Consider the following 18138-nt stretch of genomic DNA (forward strand, 5'->3'; position numbering starts at 1 on the left):
GCTAAATCTTGTAGGATATTTTGTGCTTCTAAATTTTCAGTGATTACAGTTGAGTTGATGTAATTAAAAAGTAATACAAGAAAGAGTAAGACTTATAGCATTTGGAAGACTTCTGATATTGAAGACTGCAATTGGCATATTTAGATTTCAAATATAACCATTTCCTCCTTTTTCCATTGTGAAATCAGTTAACATTTGATTGGATTATGTGTTTGCAGTCACAAATTTGGCCTATTTTGCCTCCATATATTACTCAAGTTACTACTGTCTTGACCTTTCACCTTATATATAGCTGTTGCGAGGGGAAGTGTCCATTCTGGATTAATCCTCACCCACTGGGATCCTCTCTGCATCTGAGCTCAGCACTAAGAAATTAACTTTGTCCGAATGTCTAATGAGTCTTACAGTGTTGGCACTCGTAGGTCTGCATTCTGGAACTCTTCCAGTCCTCTTAGAGGCCTGTGCAGCGTTACCTGTTGCAATACGTTTTTCAGCACTTTTCCTTCGTCAAATGAGCGCTGTGTGGCTTCTGGGTTGCACAATTAATCCTGCGTTAATTGTGATCATGATTTTGCCTTTCACTATTAATTAAGCTTGATCAAGTGAGATACTGACATTTTCCAATTTGTTATGACTGCTCCAGTACATCAAATCAAGCACTCCCTATACACAACTAAATGGTCTCACCAATCACAGGTGATTAACTGGTCTCATGCCTTTCACAAAAAAAAGGAAAAAAAAGTTATGGCTTCAGGCAAATCCTTTTTCACGACAAAGAAAATGGACCAATATTTTTTGTACTGTGTCAAATAATTTTTACTTGCATTTGGAAATCTTTGTGGACAGGGTCTTACACAATAAATAAAAACTGAAAGGGCTGAAAACTGAAGGTATTAATAATTTCACCTAGTTTCAGATAACAAATTCTAAATCACAGACTTAGAGTTGATGTTTTCTATGAACGTTATTCTTTTATGTAATCAGTAACCAGTATGTAACCATCTTGCCTTTTTACTTTGGTTTCACATAAACAGAGGGATTTGTGCAGTGGAGTTGGGCTGCCTCAGGAGGTTATTGTTAAAACAAACCCCGTCACACCTCTTACTTTCCATTTTCTTCAAATTTTAGTCAGTCATCTCCCACAGACAAGTGAGATGAGAAGCAGGCATTCATACAGGAACTCTTCATTACACATGAATACTCTTTAGTGTCACATGTCACCGTTTGACATGTGACCAGCTGATCCTCACCAAGTGAGGTGAGTCCTACTTGTATTGCTTTTGAACAACAGAGTTTTAGATAATATGTTAGTTTGAACCCCACTAGAGCAAATACACAGTGCTGCTTTACACTAGTGTTTGTGTGTTAAGCTTTGTGCAGTCAAAACAAGTTGGGGGTACGTGGTCATTTGTATGGGGATTGCATTCACCCTCTGATGACAAACCTTGAATAGTGACAGGTGTAATGCTAGCATCTCCAGTCTCCAATGTGAAAATGTGTTCCTTTTTGACTTAAATGGGTTGATAAGTGCTTCCTAGTAGGCACAAGGGGCCATTTAATGGCATAACATATGGGACTGATAACAGCCTAAACATGAGCCTAGATATAGTCACATGTTGACTTCTCCGCTGGGCACTTTCTCTCCAAAGTAGTGTATAGGTAAATCCTTTACTTTCTCATTACAAATGCACAGAAGTGAGAGCGTGTGGACTGGGAGGAGCATTTTAACAAAAAATAAACCATTCCAACCTCTATGTTAAACTACTGTAGCTGTACAGATGCACTCTAGAGAAAGCCAGTTAATCACACTTAATGCCCCGATACTCATGATGAGCCTTAGTTTTTAACCTGCTCAACTTTATTTATTTCATACATGAGAAAATGTCTGCAAGATGTCACCTCACTACAGTATGCACCGTAGTGATGGGGTTGAGCAATGCATAACAAAGACAGGGCGCGTGGGAAATTTATGAGGCAGCTTGCCTGGCTGTGCCTGCAGGTCTGGTGCAGATGACTTTCCTGTGCTCCTGGGAGGAATTACTCTGACAGGGCAGCAGAGGGATGCTGACTGGTTCACAAACAAACGGCTGGAAGAAGAGAAACAGAGAGGGAGAGTGGTGACGACTTTCCAGCGGTGGCATTAGTTGCCTAATTTATGAGAGTTAACTTTGTTAGAGTGAAAAAATACTCAAACGGTTCTTCAGTCACTGCAGTCGTCTTCTGTTTTAAAGGAGGGACAGTTACAGAGGCTACATATCCTTCTGTTAAATCCATGCAATTTTGGGCTTGACCAACATTTTCTAGGCATTAAACCATTTTCTCACCCATACTATGTAAGTGCATTTGCAGCCTTTTTGCATCAGTCAGTCACAATACTTGAAGTTTTCAGTATCAATCAGCTATCACTAAAGTGCTACCAGAGTGCAGCTATTTCTGTGTGAATACAGTTTCCCTTTTCAGGCACAAGACAATCAAATACATTGACGCACATACAATACTCACACACTCTCACTCTCGCTCTCTCTCTCACTCTCACACACACACACACACACACACACACACACTAAACACTACATTATGATTTATTCTAAGCAATAAAAGCTACGTTAGCATAATTGGCACACCTATGTAACATATGCAGGCTTGGCCCAGGAGACACTGTGATAAACATAAAGACAGCTTAATTGGGAGTATTCTCCACAGGCCAGTGCCTTTTCTCAACCTTTCTGATCTAAATTAAATTCTGAAGCAGACTACCAAACAAAAAAGATACGTATTTTAGGGCCCCAGAGACACAAGGGGGTGTGGTAATGCTTTAAAAAAAAACCTACTCTGAGCACTTATTTTTAAACCTCTACAGTAGGTAGTTCTTATTATATATAGATAAATAGTTCCCAGTAAAACTCATCCGATCCAAAATGTTGTGTCTATAGGAGCTGGCAAAATAGATAATTTTTCCCCATTTCAGCTTCTTTATTGACTTTCTCTAAATGAAAATCTTTGTACTTGCAGTCTGAGCCATTGTTTGCTACTCACAATTATGTCTTAATGATCTCGAGTAGCTCTTATATTTAGGGCTGGTTCAGGTAACCCTGAATCATCCCTTTGTCATGACTGAATAGGTTCAAGTTTTTGGAGGACTTTCAGCGAACACAAGTACTCCCTTGTACTTTTTATGCCACTATTGTAGTCACTCAACTCTCTCCCTCTCTCCCACAGTTTGTACGTTCTCCTCCGTGTCCTCTCTTTGCCGGCCAATATCAGGTGCTGAGAGATAACAACCCTGTTTTAGAGACCTACTAAATCCTCATAAGAGGTTGACAGCAATGGGATTTTTACAATTCCACAGGATAGAAGACCCAAAATCAGCAACACATGAGAAGCCTTTAATCCAAGCATAGTAGACACACAGGTAAACAGTCTAACATGGGCAAATAATGCGAAAAAGTCCAGAAAAACAAGGAAAACACAAGGCACAATAACCTGAGAACACCTGACTACTTTTAACTAAACATACTCCAAACAGAACTCTAAGGTCAGCTGATCAGCTGCTTCTGGTTGTTCCTAGAAGCAGACTAAAAACACAGAGGAGAGCGGGCCTTCGTGGTTACTGCATCTAAACTTTGGAACAGTCTGCCTTTTTAACATAGGACCTCCCAACACTCGACATCGTGTCTTCCGTTTCTATCTATTTTTATGCATATATATTTATTCTTTTTCTTTTTTTCTCTCAGTTCGCACAGCGCTTTGGTCAACCTGTGTTGTTTTCAAATGTGGTAAACTGACTTCACTTGACTACAACAAGAACAAGAAAGGGGGGGGAAAGGAAACCTGGGGGCCACACACACAGCTGAGTAACAGACTTTCTGCTTTTCCCAACTAGTAAGGACAGATGGCTGCCCTCCCTCAAGGCCCTTAGCCTCAAATCTACAGTTTCTTCCTCTCCAAAGGAGAATGGCACAAATTGTTATGAGTTGATTAATGTTGTGAACTAGAGTAAAAATAAGTTTTTTGTTTTTTTTAAATCTAATTTCCCCTTTGAAACCAGCTTTTATAATTCAACAAATTCAGCAGCAGCTCCTACCATTACAGTGTATCAACACCTAAAATAGAAAATGTAAAACTATAACACGAAATACAGCAGGAAATATAAAAGAACACTGGTGTCACATCACTGCATGCAGGCATCAACCTTTCCATGACCTGCCAAAATGCTGCATTAGAGACTGTTAACCTTCTTTTTTTTTTAACACCAGCTAGAAAGGAGTGACAGGAGAGTCGGAAAAAGAGCAAGAGCTGACAGGAGAGAGAGAGGAAGAGAGACTGTGACGGAGAACACTGCATTGGCTTAATTCCGGATGACCTACAAAACAGCAAAATTTATTTATTTATGTAAATAAATCTGAGTAACGCACGGATGGATGACAAATGTCAACTGGCAGGCTTGACAAATTGAAAACGTAGACATCTCGTCTTCTAGCTGTTGGTGAATGAGATAGGGTTAATGTCACAGTTTAATATGTAGTGATGATAAATTGTGTCTTTTAATTTAGTCGCCCCGTGTTACAATTATCTCATTACCACTGGATTAACAGTGTTTAATTCATAATTAAATATTTTGTCTCCAAATATTTAGCAAATGTGGATGTCAGAGGACCTTCATGATAATTTAATCTAATTCCTGACAAAGTCTTGATGCTCAGTGTTAGTGCTTAGAGAGTTTAAATGAGCAAAACATTTTTGCAAGCAAGCCTTAAGCCAACTCAATCTAACATAATTACCAGTTTATAGCATGATATTATTATAACAGATACTTTTGCTTGCGTTTTCATTTGTGATCCACCTTTTTTTTTTTTTGCCATGTTTTCTAGCAGCTAATGACTCATGTCTTTAGCAGTCTACTTAATGTTACATAAAATGCAGTGCAAACTTTTGCTAAAAGTTCAAAGTTAGTTCAACTTCATACAAAAGCTTTCTTACTGACAGAAATTAGATATAAAATCTAAAAATACTGATACAGCCCTGTTTCCCAGCTATGTGGCAGATATTTTTCGTGTGTCCCATTAGATTTTGTACTTAGGTTTAAAAAAGCCATCATGATTGTTTACAATCTAATTTTCCTGCTGGGAATCGTCATGCTTTTAGAAGTGAAAATAAATTGGGTTTCAGACAAGGAAAAACTTAATTCAACAAGGATTTTCTGTGAAGCCATAAGAAAAGTGTTTGCTGCTTTATTTTCTAATCATCCATCTGTTTTTCTTTTTGCAGGTTTAGGTTCACAGTCACAGCTGGGCAAGCAGAACATCCCAGGACAGCTGTAAGCAGATCATCCCAGGTGCCCGTTCCCTCTGCATCCTCCAGATGCAGGATGTAGGAAGGTGCTCCCAGACTAGCTAGAGCATGCGGCAACGCCATCTCACGCAGGCATTGGGTCTGTTTGAGGTTTTCTCCCATTTGTTTATGCCTAGTATACATAAGGGAGGCTCCCTGGTGGCATCCGTACTGGTGCCTAGCTCGCTATTAAACTATTTAGCATGCAGAGAAGCAGATGCTACTTTATACATTTAACGGCCATGAGGCACTTATTGGTTCCCCTAAACATGCACTCACCCAAAAATGGACTGATGAGGATTTTTCTTTTCTTTTAAATGACTTTAATGTTTATTGTTTCACCTTTCAGGTGTGTGAGACACAACCCATACAAACACAACAAAGACTGTTTTCCAATGTGTATGCACTTACTATTCTCTTTTTAATAAAAAAATAAGCTTGATGTAGTTTACCTTCTTTAAAGTTGGAAGGTGAACTTACCTACCGACTACTATTACTAAATATGAAGAATAATACAGGGATGCAGTTTGACTATTTTGATTCCAAGGTGTTTTATTTTCTTTGCCCTTGCTGTTTGCATCATTGTTTTATTTGACACCACAATTGTTTTCACAATTGTCTTAGAATTTTAAAACTCAAATATATTAAAAATTAAAAAGAAAAACACAATTTAGATTCAAGTACTCGTGTTATAAAAACACAGAGTTAAGACTTTTATCTCTTCCTCAGAGTTTTAATTTGGTGCAATCTTCAGAACTTTCTTTTTCAACAAGGTTGTGGTGCGTGTTCTTATAAAGACTGACCCTTAGAGGGCCAGCTATCCATCCAGGTTCATAGTGTTACAAGTATTGGTGATGATTTGAGGCCCTAAATTGTTTACACAGTCATGCCACGGGGATGTCTGTTCCTCATGATGACAAAAAGCAAATCCCCATGAAAAACATCTCTCATTTTAAAGACCAGAACACTAATGCAAGTTGATGTAATGTCCTCTGAATTCATGGACACATAGCTGTGTGTGTTTTGAGTGTGTGTATGTGTGGAAACACATCAGCACCCAGGTGTGTTTCTTGGCAATCCCGTCCACTGACTCTGTGCCAATGTTGCTGCTTGGCTGAACATTAAATCTACTGAAGGGCTGAGTTTATTTTCCTTGCTTTGAAGGCCATATTTATCGTTTTCAATTATCTCACATCCATAAAAGCTGACCCCTGCTCTCAGCTGCGCTGTCTGAACCGCTGGAAAGAGAAAAAAGACCAAATGTAAAACTGTACGTTCAAGCTTTAGAGTGTGTGTCTGTGCATTCATCCTGCATGAACTTGTATAAATGCACTTATTTTTGCAGGCAGCAACAGTGGCTGGTGACACAAAAGTTAAAGAGGAACAAAAACCAGCATGGCATGCACTTATTTTACACCAGTTGCCTTCTCATCTCTCTCAACGTAACCATAAAGTGGACCCTCTTAAGATTTTTTTTTTTTTTTTATTTAATTTAATTAAATTTGTTTTGTTGTTCTGAAAACGTCTTGGGCCAAACATATGAAGGCAGGGAAACCCTGCAAACTGCACACAGAAGGACTCTGTCAAGAATCTCTTACAGTGATAAAATATAATAGTTAAATTACTATAACCTTGTCTCAGTTATAACCTTTGAGTTACTCACTTACTCACTCACTTTACTTTATTTAAGACACGCAGACGGGTCCATAGCAAATAAAATAAATACATACAAAATACTTTAAAAAAGAAAAGAAAATTGAAAACAAATTGCACAATATCACACAATACAACCTAACTGAACTGAGTGCAGGGTCAGTCAGAGATGTAATTATACTATTTCTGGAGTCCTTTACTCTACTGTGCATCAGATTGTGAAATATAGCATAACAGGTAGGTACTCCAACACTAACAAACATTTGGCTTGCACTGCTCCACCTTAGCAACTTGAGCATCAACCACATTCCATCATTATATGCTAGATTGGCAGAAGGCATTGAAGAGTCCAACCTTGACTGGAACAGTGCACATACCAGACTTATGGGTCAGCATATTAGCTTGTGCATACATTAAGCAGCGGTATTGTTTAAAAATATCCATATCATCAGACAAGTCAGATATGCAGTTTGTTATTTGTACATCCACTATATCGTGGAGTCCATGCAGCCATGTTCTGCATATAGAGGAACCGCTCACAAGTGTAGCACTGCAGCATGCTGCTTCACAGTCCTAATGTGTTTGTGTCCTGGACAGCTGAGGCAGTGACGCCCGAGGCAGAGCTCAGGTGTTCACGTCTGGTGATCTGCAACTGCTATGACAGTGCTATATTTTGGCTATTGATTGGTCAGAATAACAATTAAAAGATTAGCATAGTAATGAAACTGATCAACTGATGTAAAAGATCCTCACCTAAAGCAAGACACTTTCACTTTTCTCTTTTGGCTGACTGCTGAAGTATTTTAATCAGACTCACCAAAGTTGATTTTTTTCAGAAAGAAAAAAAGATATATATATTTTTTAATTATGCTTAGTTATTTTTTTCCATCACAGAAATACTCTTGTACATTTTCTCTCTCTGTTGCCTCTCAACGGACCAGAGCAAACATTCATTTGCACCCTTCAATGAACTCAGCTTTATCTGTTGCCTCTTAAAACCTTGAAATCCAAACAAACCATCTCAGTATCTACAGACCTACCCACTCCCTCCCTTCTGAGTGATAGTGTGATACTAACATCTCCACACTTTTGATGTTAATAGTAAATTAATAAGAGTTTGGATTTTAAAGTCTCATTATCCTGCTATGAGATACGCTGCTGGCCTTGGGGCACACAGCCGACAACATTTCCCTTTGAACGGGGAGTGTATCAGCCTAACCCCCCTCTGTTAGCCATTTGAAAGCAACTGCTGCAATGGACAGAAAAATGATGCCATCTGCATGTGAGTGTGACTCCCACCCACTCTCAGCACTGCACATAATCTCCTTTTTATGCTGATTGTCTACTCTTGTGATTATGAATTTGAACGGCGTGTGTGTGTGTTTGTATCTGCGTGTATCTGTGTGTATATGTGTGTGCACACACACAGGCGCCTGTACCTGTGTCTGTATCTGTTTATTCTTCATAGTTTGCAGAGGCATGGGGGTAAGTGCGCAGAGATGAAACAAAAAATATTATTTGGCAAAAGAGGACAAAGTACACATTTGAAGAAACGCATCATTGGGAAATGCTGGTCCATTTACCAGGTTGGAAGGCTGGTCATTACATGCACAGTACTTATTGTTAAGCTGTTAGCAAATGTAGCTGCAGTTCTTTGGATGATGACAATGAGTTCTTGGATAATGTTATCACTACTAATAGTTTTTTTATTTCTTTTTTTTCCCTCTGCAATATAAAAACTTCTAGGTCAACTTCAGAATAACCCATGTTTGGTCATAGAAATATCCAAGAACTAAAACTCTGCTGCCTGTTTAAGCTATTAACTAACAGACGCAGACAGGGAACATGAGAGCATCGCACATTAACATCAGTGTGTAATCTGTGTCCAGTTGAATCAGAGGTGCCGTTTACATTTCCACAGCACCCGTTTGGTACGGTCATTTATTCTCCACTGTTTCTTGGTTTCAGTACATCAAACTTGGCTCCATATGGATAAGTCATTTGGTATGGGTTGTGTGGGTGTTTATGTTCATCTGGGATCATTTTACAAGCATTTCCATTTAACATTTGAAAGATCCAGGTATCATAATGGTCTTTTTAATCTTTGTGTTGGAATATTATGCCTCACATCTTCAAACCAGCAGAACTTTTCTTCAGTATGGCCTGTTGGTTTAAGATTAGATACAAAAAAATAGCAATAATTAGTAATAATTTTGATGCACTATGCTCTATTCTTTATGTGAATATTAGCTAAAAAGTTAAATGAGTTTTCCATTAAAAAGCAAAGGTTTCCACTGATAAAACAATATGTGTTTGTACTTCAAATCTATCAAACATGTTGAACAAATTTTTTTAATCATAAAAAAATTTAAACTAAATATTATTTAATAATTAAAACTTAGATTATTTAGACTGGGGATTGCTGGCTTGGACTCTGCATCCTCCCGTCCTGTATTTGTTACCACTAGCATAAGATAGTGATACATAGATACACAGATGGCAACAAAAAAAATTGTAGGTGAAGTGAATAACAGCAATAATTTCTTTACAGTGCAATATCAATCTTGGAAACCTTGGATCGTGGTATTTATTTGGATGCTACCACTGCACAATGTTGTAGACTAAGCACTCACCATGGCCGTGGCTCTCCATGATGGCAATGGCCTCACCATCCCACAAAAACACAAAACACTCTCTTAAATTCTCTCTGAATGTTGAAGAATACAACAGTAAGTCAATGGCTTTGAACTGGTCTCCAAACCCACACATATCCTAATTTGTACAGAACATCTACGGGACACACGGGAACAAGTGTGATCCATATCCAGCTATCAAACCGGGGTGAGACAAAGGTGTTCCTTCCATGAGTCAGAGCTGCTGTTGTAGAACAAAGTGAAAGATTACGAGCACAGTTTTAATTTTTTGGTCTGTTTATATAGAGCAATGCGTACTGAAAAACTACATGTCTACCTTCATACAACTGAGAAAAGAAAACCACTCTCTAAAATGGACTCAAACAACAACAGATTGGTGTCCATATTTGTTTTTGACTCTGACCTTCCATGGCGCTCATCCCCCTTCCAAAAAGTAGCTTTGGAAAACAGAATTCTTTCCTCAATCTGTCAGAGCGCAGCTTTCTGAGGGCTCCATCTTCCTCACACTGTCACTGTCCCTGCTGGCTGTTGGGATCTGTCCCCTGAGCAATCTGCCACCCCCTTCCAGTCAAGCTATTATGGGAGAATGGGTGAGAGGCTGCCGCCAGCTATTTTCTCCTCACACTATTTAGTGCTTGGTTTTGTGGCTATTTTTCCCATTTGTGGTCCTCCAACCCACCCGCTCCTCTGGATAGGGATGGCAATTTGAGGGTGTGTTGTTTATAAAGTTGGAGCTGTGAACCTTCTCCGGGGCTACAGTAACCTCTGTCTTCTGATAATCTGCCAATTACCAAGTACTGCTCAGTGTTAGGAACCCCCCTCCCTATCCCTTCCAACACGCATACACACACATAGACACTTTCTACTGTCTCCATGGTAACCTCTTCAGGGGTTGACAGAAGAACTGTGGAGAATGAACTTAGAGATCATAATTTGACAACAACTGTGGGTCTCTTTATCCCATCCTAAACCATACTGGGCAAACTCTGTATTTTGTGTATTTTTTCATCAAATCTGCATTCTTAAGGCAGTTATACTCCTTTGTTTAAATATAATTACATAACGCAGTACAGGAAAAAATTATAAAAAGAATAATGTCACTCTATCTTAAGCATATTGTGTTGATAATAAATGTGAAATCTTTTGGTTTTTTTTTTTTTATTCTTGTGATGCTTGGTAAAGATTTCAGTGCTCTTGGTGCATTAGGATTGTTTAGTGAAAGCACTACTACTTCAATTTTTTGGGAACAAAAATCAACTTCTGTATAAAAACGATTCAACCTTCATGTTGAGAACCATTTCTAAAGATTAGAGATGGGCTTCCAGGCAACAATTCAGAGACCAAAAAATAGTTCTGTGTTGTTCAGATGACCACGAAAATGCTTGTTTTCTGTTTTATTGTTATTTATATTCTCTTGGTTGCATAAAGATTGTGGTTTAACTTAAAATTTACCTGATGTAAAAAAAAATAATTTCCCGGCTTTGGAATAAATACAGACCATCTCATCTAATCTGATGTGAGCTCCATGATGCTGAGGGATTTGATTTGGGAAATTTAGTGCAAAGAACCTAAATTTTGCCACACATCCTTGTTTGCCTGCTTAGAGCACATTGAATAAGGCATATTTGAAACCATTTGACTTTTCCCTCGTACCACCGAAAATTAAAGCTGCAAGGTTGCTTTTAAATGTGGAAGTGAAATGGTCACAATGGGGCTGACGTGGAGCGATCAGCAAGAGTGTTAGAACTCTCAAAGCACTTTGCAGGGAGCCAACCTATAATAACCAAATTAAAATAATTATGTTATAGCACATACACACACACACACACACACACACACACACACACACACACACACACACACACACACACACACACACACACACGCACACACACACACACACAGAATTAGGTGTGTTCAGTTTCTATGTAATGCTAGAATGGCTTGTGAAACTAGGGTATTGTGGGACACAATACAAAACTGATTAAAAGAGAAAAAGGAGGAAGAATAAGTGAGATTATATTGTAAAAACAAAACATCAGGGTATGTTAACAACTGAGAGTCAAAGACTCATTAAACATTGAATCTAAAATATCTCTAATTTGCCATCCAGACTTCCAGACCTGCATTATAAAAGTCATATTTTCAATAACAAATGATGGAAAAGTTGAACAAATTTAAAAGAAAAAAAAAATCTGGCCTTGATTGTGTGTATTTTCACATCATCATATCGCCAGTTCCCATTAAAGGCCTCACATAAGCCAAAGGCCTGTCACATTACCACATCAGCCCTCGAGAGATTGTCTGGGGTGTAACAAATGTTGTCACTATTGGAAGGTCACATGTTACCTGGAGTAATATAAAGGGGAATTGTCAGGGTTGAGCTTTACAAATCACTTTTTCAGCCCACAGCTCAATGTTGAAGGTCCCTTCATTATATTTAAATTATTCCACTGGTCAGTTTTTGTTCACCCTGGGAGCCCTGTACCTTTTGTTGAGCTCTTAAAGTTTAAAATACATAAATGACAGGACATAACACGATGGCTCAAGCATACAGAGGCATGAAATTGCCTCAAATATGAAACATCTGACACTTAGCCTATGCCACCGTTTAGGGGATTGTGGGAGAAAACAACTGTTCATAGGCTTTTAGGCTCCTTTCAGATTACACAACTAGTTTAAGTGGGTACTCTTTCATTTACACATTGATCACATCTTGTGTAAATCTCACAGAAAGCCATTAGTAGTAAATTATCCTTATCCTTGCAAGTAAAGCAAGACTATTCAACTAAAGATGTTGCACCTGGTCAAACCTGCTCATAGATATTGGCAGCAGTGAAAAAGATGTTGGACTTTTGCTTTGGTGAGACTGAGGCATGGTCGCTGCAGATAAATAGTACCTGGGATATGATGTATTTAAGGAGCTTTCTGTCTGTGCTTTGTTTGAGTAATTTGCTAAGAGTAAACACCGTCTGTTACACTGCAATTTACAAAACAATTCACACGGATTTTCTAATATACAGCCAATGAGGCCCATCCACCAGAAATTTGGACCAGTAACAAACAAATAATGTTCTTTACCAAATGTTGCTCATCATAATCTTTAAGCTCTTGCTGTTTTCATGCCAAGTACCACAGAAAAGATAGTCAGAGCAACTTCTGTTTCTGTAATGCAGTGAGTTTCCAAGAAATCTGGGCTAATCACTTAGGAACATAGTGGATAAAAAAAACAAAAAGTGAGCATAGCTTAGCATGTAAACAGTCCCTGTAGATTCAGTCTGATAGAGAGCTTAAGAGGACTACATCGCCTTTCATCCCCTTGCTCCTCCAAAACATATTAAATTAGCGTTAAATTTAATTATTAGTAGACCACTTTTTGCCAAATAGTAGTATATCTTCTTTTCACAATAATTAACACATTTCACCACCTATAATAATACTGCCTGTTACGATGGACTATAAGCTAATGCAAGTGCAATTTTAAATGATTGTTTACTGGTTAACTCAGATAAACTTTGCAGGAATTTCATTGCCAGCTTTTCACTATCAGCTCAGACAATGAAGACAAAGGGCTACGCCTCTAGCTGTAGAGAGAAGTTTGAATTATGACTTTGTGACAGTTTTCTTTCCGATAATATTAAATTTAGGAACAGAAAGCTGAAGGGTAGGTTTTGGGAAAAACAAAAAACAACATTAACCACACTTTGGAAGCCAAACCGCTTTCATCTGTAAGAACTTTTTCCACCGTTTCCTTGTCGGTGAAGAAATATAGTTAATGTGTACCTTGTGCACTAGAACACGGTGTCTATGAGTCCTGACCATTCCTCCATATTTGATGAGTGAGAAGGGTTGGTCTGTTCCCTTTGACTGAAATAGCTCTTTCCATTTTTTGCTTTTAGTGAAATGTCTTGGAAACCACTGGCTGATAGTGACATGTTCCAGTACCACCAGACTTACATGGGTGAGATGAGTAATAACTACAGATGATCTTCAGATCAAATGAGCTTACCAAATAATGCTGGGCAAGTCAAATAGGCATTTATCAACAAGAGTAAAGAATTGTTGGTCCTTAGAATTTCTTGTCGTTGTCTGTTTTGTTCCTCCTTCCTCTCTATGTTTAATGAACCTTATCAATAAGTGTATGAGCATTTCCAAAGTTTTGCTGATGAGTGGGTGTGAGTGTTTGTACAGTGGTGTGTGTATTTGCTGCTGGGCTGGCAACAGCAGCAGTCAAGCATGAGCAGTGAATAATACACACAGTCACAAACAAGTAGTGCATTAGCAAGGGCCATTACCCCCATCTCTCCCTCTCCTATGAGCACACACATCCATGCAGACACTCAGACACAGAACAGGATGTAATGGACTGTGTTCTGCTGAGCTTTGATGGTAATGAATGTGAGTAGAAATGTGAAAACAGTAAAAACTTCATAACTTATCTCAGCAGAGGGTGAGGAAAATAAGTTCATTTGTTTAATTCTGCAGCTTTACTTGGTTCTGATTGAAGTGTGGTTAACAGCAGTCATGTGATTCATGATTTGGTTTTGACTGCAGCTCCTCTCAGAACAAAGTGTGTGGCCTAATTTTAGATTTCACTAGTCAAAGTGGGATTTTAATTTCCACAAAAGTGTGTTAAATAAAACCATTTTTATAATTAGTGGAAGAAATGACCTTCCTTTGTGCAGTAATTGGTAACTCTGCAATTGCAGTTCCACTAATGATTTATTTTCATTTATTTTTATTAAGCAATTTTTTTTTTCCTTTGGAGGTCATTCACTTTGTTGCAATAACCTATAAACGCTATTTCCATCAATGAAATTTTACTATTCTATACCCCAAAACGTTTTATGTTGTATCACGGGTTAATAACTCAGTGGATGGTTGTGTGTCCATCTGTGGCTCCTTCATTTTCTTTTTCTTTATAATATGTAGTCAGTTTTTATAAGTCCATTTAAATTTAAGGATAAGGTATGATGTAAATCAGCCCTTCCATGTGCATACATTGAAAGTCAGATGCAGCGTGAGCAAGACCCCACCACAGAACACAGTAGGCATTGATAACAGCTATGGTACTGATTAAGTTTAGTATAGAAAGACAGATAGAGCTGAGAGGCAGGTGCGTTGCACAGTGGCGTGCAGATCACAGCTGTAGGAACGCTAAAGCAACATAGATAGAATGCAATTTTAATGTACAGAAAGTAATTAACTAAGATATCAGCTGATATGATGCTTGAATAATTTCTATGTTCAATATAGGTTGAGCAAGAGGGACATGCCCCAAGTGATTTTTAGTTTACCTCATATAACTCCTTGTAATGACATGGACACCATTTTTCCTCTATGAATTGACTCAAAGGACATTAATGGATTTTTAATGTTTAACTATTTTCCTTTTCTTCTGCTAAAAGTAGGCTAAGTGCAAAGAGTACTCCCTAGAGACATTCTCTGTATACTCAGTGTCTGGGTAAATTCAGATTTTCTATGAATTTTAATAGACAAAACTCCCAATTGTCTAAAGAGAGTCATACATTTTACAAGACACAGTTTTGAAGGAATATATAACAGCGGAAGAGTCGTCCTGAATCCCAGCAGCTACCAAGAGCAACATTTGTCAGCCGTGCTGTCTTACACAGGAGTATTTGCGACACTGCACAACAGTTTAATCATGCTCAGAAAAGAATAATTAAAAAATGAAAACTTGTGTCATAAATCTAGTAATTAAGCTGTGAAGGCTGGGAAAAACCCAGAAAAGTGATAGTTATTGCTGTATAATGTACAGTATCTAACTATGTTGTTGATAACGACAGAAATGATTTCATAAATCTGATTACTTTGGAGTGTACTAACCAGTAATTACGCCATGAAAACACAAGATATTTCCATTTTAAAAGGAGGGCTGCATGTAGCTAAACTAAAACCTAGAAACTCTAAATACGGTATTTTTCCCCTAAATTATAGATTACACATGTTACAGAATGAGAACAGTTTTTATTAATGATTGGGGTAGAAGTTCAGAAAATTTAAAAAAAACTGAAAATTTGAATGATATTAATAAATTCACCACAAACCACACTCTTTTTAGCAACTGTTGATAAAACAGGGAAATTACTTAAGACAGCATTAGCTAAAGTGTAAAATCCATTTCTTCCTGAAAACTGTAAAAGCTACACGATCATTTTGATGAAGAAAACAAAGTAAAATAAGCCATTCTACATGTAACATCAGGCCCCTGTAGTTACCAAAAATACATGAAAAAATAATCAATCTTCGATGTGTAGACAAGCTGCAATCAATCAATCAAAGCCTTAATCAGTGCCTACATTAAAGTTAAATATACAGGTTAATCAGATTCATATAACTTGACGACATCTATTATGAGGTGTTTTAGTAATTTTGAAATAATGAACTGACTGAAAATAACAGACTATAAACTTTCCAAACAGACAGCGGATCCATGTGAACACAGCTGTAGTTAAAGTTATTTAAAAGTCTAGAGGGAAGTCTAATTATGCATATTTGAGTGCAGTTTATCATAGAACATAATATAGAGCTTAAATGGATGATTTTTGTCTTTTTCTGAAATTCCCATATAGAAATTTATTCCACCCCCAACATCAGTGTCTAACATTAATAACCTCTGAATAAAAACTCCTCCAGTAACAGTTAAAGGTTTTCTCTAAGCTTGTGTTGCTTCATTTTTAGATTTTGAGTCCATTGCTCATTTGCAAATGTTTCCAGATCACTAATGACCTTTGGTTTCCCTGCAGCCCCTAGGTTCTTTAAATGCCACAAAAGGTTTTCCACTGGATTACCATTTGGGACTGAGATGGCCATCGGAGGACAATCCAGAAACAATTTCTGAGCAGAGCTTCAGTCCACTCGAATGTATGATTGTTCAAGCCTATCTTCCATCAGCAGAGCGTATAGCTTCAGTAGGTGTGGAAATGTTCACTTTGCAGCTGCCCTGCACATGTTGTAACTGAAGAGTTCTACTGCAGCAGTTAATGTTAACAACAGTGGCAATAGTTTCTAAAGGGAGAGGAGATCATTACTCACTCGTGCTCAGTTTTCCTGCAGTGGCTGGGGATTACAAGTGGTGACCTTTTTCGTTACAAGCCCATTGGACCCTTAAATGAAAATGAAAGCTGCCCTCAGCCAATTGGTTATAACATCAATTTTGGTGTCACATATTTCACCGGTCCTACCTTGCCTACCACTTCAGCAGAATGGAAACACTAATTGGACTTCATGATGAAATATCTGGAGAAGAGACTTGCACAGTTGTCCAATGTACTTGCCCCAGAGCGCTCGACACTTCTGAATTCTCAGTCACATCCAATCTTGGGGCTCGCCATTTGGGTGTATCATCCTCCACACCACTTTCCACCGCAGTTCTCTCAACTATTCTCCCGTCAATATCTCACTCTTCTCTGTATTGTTAGATCAAACGCTGCCCAGTGGGCGTTTTTCACTACAACCTTGAAGTGTAATCAAGGGCTTACTTTGGTCTGCTGCATCACAGCTAAAGACATTACATAAGCTATCCGACATCATATTTTATTCAGCCCTGTTTCAACATCTGAATAACAATATCGAACAGAGAAAAATAGCTTGTGCGTGAACATTTCAAAGAAAGGTGCGTAAACCATACTGATACAAATGAGCTATGTACCAACAAGGGTCATTAACCTCATCTTGCTTTCAGTCCACATTCTGTATGAACAAAATTGTATACACACACACACACACACACACACACACACACACACTATAATGGGCTCTGCGGTGAGCAGCTCTGATGGTGATGAATGAGAGTATTAACAGTGTCTAATTAGCAGCTAGCCACAATAATATGGTGTGTTCATGGGAGTGAAACAAAGATTGTGGGCTCATGAGGGCCAAATGCTCCGGCCGTCATTAATGTTCTCCTCTTTTTATTTATGTTGTTTATGTTTTACAATCTGGTAATGGGAGCAACATATCGCATTAGGTCTTAATAAGGTTACTACAAATGGGTTTATGTTACTTTTTAACATTATATATTTCATAGGTGTTTTAAATTCATTTAAGTTTTGTGATAAAGCAGTGATGACACACGTCCACACCTTCAATCTTACTGCTTGACTGGGGTCAGCAGAAACCTGTGTTATCAGAATAATGTCACTGTCCTGGATGCAGTTTTCACTTTACCATTGCACTCTTGTCCTAATTTGCAATAAAAATAAAAGTACGTCCACATCTCTGCTCCTCAAAAATTGTAGCCCATGTTACCATTTTGATTTTCTTGTACACAATCAGCTGATTTTAGCACAACTGTGCAGGAATTCATGTCTGACATTGCTTCCCCTCCTTCCTGTATTTCTAATGTCTTTCATTACTGCATCACTAAAAATGTGATTACAGTTACAGTTACAGCTAACCCTTACTTCTAAAGTGTCTGACAGATGTTTGTTAAAATTCTGCAGCGCAAGTTTAATCACCACTTGAAAGCTTAATTCAA

At 38.1% G+C, this 18138-nt stretch overlaps 1 long non-coding RNA gene across 1 annotated transcript; it reads right to left on the reverse strand.

Moving 5' to 3' along the window:
• Positions 1–1988: 1988 nt before the first annotated feature.
• Positions 1989–17017, reverse strand: LOC120443279. The gene is made up of 3 exons (XR_005615304.1): positions 16844–17017; positions 16695–16765; positions 1989–2087 (listed from the first exon to the last, which is right to left on the reverse strand). It is a non-coding gene; the product is annotated as an uncharacterized LOC120443279 (long non-coding RNA).
• Between the last annotated feature and the right edge of the window lie 1121 nt (positions 17018–18138).

The sequence above is a fragment of the Oreochromis aureus genome, linkage group 13 (assembly GCF_013358895.1).
Source record: "Oreochromis aureus strain Israel breed Guangdong linkage group 13, ZZ_aureus, whole genome shotgun sequence".
Lineage (NCBI taxonomy): Eukaryota > Metazoa > Chordata > Actinopteri > Cichliformes > Cichlidae > Oreochromis > Oreochromis aureus.